Source organism: Bos mutus, chromosome 23 (assembly GCF_027580195.1).
Source record: "Bos mutus isolate GX-2022 chromosome 23, NWIPB_WYAK_1.1, whole genome shotgun sequence".
Classification (NCBI taxonomy): Eukaryota; Metazoa; Chordata; class Mammalia; order Artiodactyla; family Bovidae; genus Bos; species Bos mutus.
The window spans coordinates 32,962,883-32,965,450 of NC_091639.1; the positions used below are offsets into that span (position 1 = coordinate 32,962,883).

Sequence of the window (2,568 nt, forward strand, 5' to 3'; positions counted from 1 at the left end):
GTTGAAAGAATTGTACAGTGATACCCAAATGCTCAACACCTAATTTCTACAGTTAAGATTTTACTTTATCTGCCTTATCGTGCAACTTTCCATTTATTCATCCTTTCTTCTACTGATTTCAAGGGTCTTATTTTTTATTCACTGGGAAGGAAATGACAGATATTAGCACATTTCACTCTTAAAGACTTCAGCATGCATATCATTACCTGGAGTTTATTATTTTTACTGATTGATTGAAATTTTAAGGTCAGTTTATTAAGCTTAATGATAAAAGCTGTCAGAAGACTTTTTTCCTAAAAATTATTTTTTCTTATGAAAAAAAGAAAAGAAAATCAATACACACCCTCAGCATAGACACAGATGCTGTGGCAGTCAAGCCTCTTTAAGATGAGGATAGTTTACTAGTTGGTCAAATCACTCTCTGGTCAGCAGGATTGTAGTTTGGATCATCCTCCTTATCCTCTGGATCCAAGCCATTTAATTTCTGGACAAGTGACTCATCTACCTCCATGCTGTATCCAGCATCCTCCAAGAACTGGATATTAGCTGTGTCAGGATTATGATCTGTTTCAAACAGCTGTTTCCCACTTAATTTACTTTTTCCTGCTTGTTCCTTTACTTTCATTCATTTAAAAACATTTCCAAGAGTTCTGTATCAAACTTGGCCTTTCAACTTAAGAAATTTTGAATAGTAATAGGAGTACCATAAAATAATTGTTTTTCAGCTTCTGCTCTTCTTCTTGTCTTCAAGTTTCTATTTGATCTACCATTTCACTTAATTTTATTGGACCACTATTGCTAAAGATCATACTATGGAAAAGCTTTCTTCTGCCTGTAAAACTAATAACTTTATTTCTAGGTTTTTCTGGGAGAATATTTCCTAGAGGGGAGCTTCATCTGTGTGCTTTTCCATATATGTAAACTTGAGGGGGGAGGGCAGGACAGTTTCATTGTTTTCTCCAGCCTTATATGTCACAGGAATGGTGAACCTGGTTGGATTTTTCCGATACTTAGCTGAAATACTACCAAAGGAGAATATGGTATCAGGAAAGTTCATTTGCATTTTGGAAGACCAGTTTTAAGAGGGTTGGATCAACATACAATCAAGCTCTGAAGGAGTCAGAGTAGATGGACTCCAGAGATTCCAGCTTTAAAAAAATATATATATATACATACATATTTAATATTCTTTTTATCATGGTTTATCACAGAATATTGAATATAGTTCCCTGTGCTATACATTAGGACTTGTTGTTTATCCATTCTAAATACAACAGTTTGCATCTATCAGCTTCAAACACCCAATCTATCCCTCTCCCTAACATACAGAAAGAAGCACAAGCTGGAATCAAGATTCCTGGGAGAAATATCAATAACCTCAGATATGCAGATGACACCACCCTTATGGCAGAAAGTGAAGAGGAACTAAAAAGCCTCTTGATGAAAGTGAAAGTGGAGAGTGAAAAAGTTGGCTTAAAGCTCAACATTCAGAAAACGAAGATCATGGCCTCCGGTCCCATCGTTTCATGGGAAATAGATGGGGAAACAGTGTCAGACTTTATTTTTTGGGCTCCAAAATCACTGCAGATGGTGACTGCAGCCATGAAATTAAAAGACGCTTACTCCTTGGAAGGAAAGTTATGACCAACCTAGACAGCATATTGAGAAGCAGAGACGTGACTTTGCCAACAAAGGTCTGTCTAGTCAAGGCTATGGTTTTTCCTGTGGTCATGTATGGATGTGAGAATTGGACTGTGAAGAAAGCTGAGCACCAAAGAATTGATGCTTTTGAACTGTGGTGTTGGAGAAGACTCTTGAGAGTCCCTTGGACTGCAAGGAGATCCAGCCAGTCCATTCTGAAGGAGATCAGCTGTGGAATTTCTTTGGAAGGAATGATGCTAAAGCTGAAACTCCAGTACTTTGGCCACCTCATGCCAAGAGTTGACTCATTGGAAAAGACTCTGATGCTGGGAGGGATTGGGGGCAGGAGGAGAAGGGGATGACGACAGAGGATGAGATGGCTGGATGGCATCACTGACTCGATGGATGTGAGTCTGAGTGAACTCTGGGAGTTGGTGATGGACAGGGAGGCCTGGTGTGCTTCGATTCATGGGGTCGCAAAGAGTTGGACATGACTGAGCGACTGAACTGAACTGAACATACAGAAAACTGCAAAAATCCTAAGTGTATAGCTTGATGAATTATCACAAAATGAATACATCTAAATCAAGAAATAGAAAAGGTTCCAGAAACTGCCCTCATGTAACCACTACCTGGACTTCAAATACCATAATTCATTTTGTTTACTTTTTGAAATAAAATAAATAAATAAAATAAAACCATGTAATTTGTATTTTTGTGTGTGTGGCCTTCTTTAGTACAACACTGTATCTGTGAAATCCATATAGCTGCACCTAGTGATAGTCTTCTTTTCCACTGGTATATGGTATTCCATTGTATGAATCTACTACAGTTGAAATTCTACAGTATTCAATCTACAGTTGAAATATTTACTACTATAAATAATTCCATGAGAACACTTTTGTGTGTCATTTTTATTGTGGTAAA

General features: G+C 37.6%; 1 pseudogene; it reads right to left on the bottom strand.

Annotated features, from left to right (window-relative positions):
• Positions 1-409: 409 nt before the first annotated feature.
• On the bottom strand, positions 410-1,063 carry LOC102271169 (RWD domain-containing protein 1 pseudogene; annotated as a pseudogene).
• Positions 1,064-2,568: the final 1,505 nt, after the last annotated feature.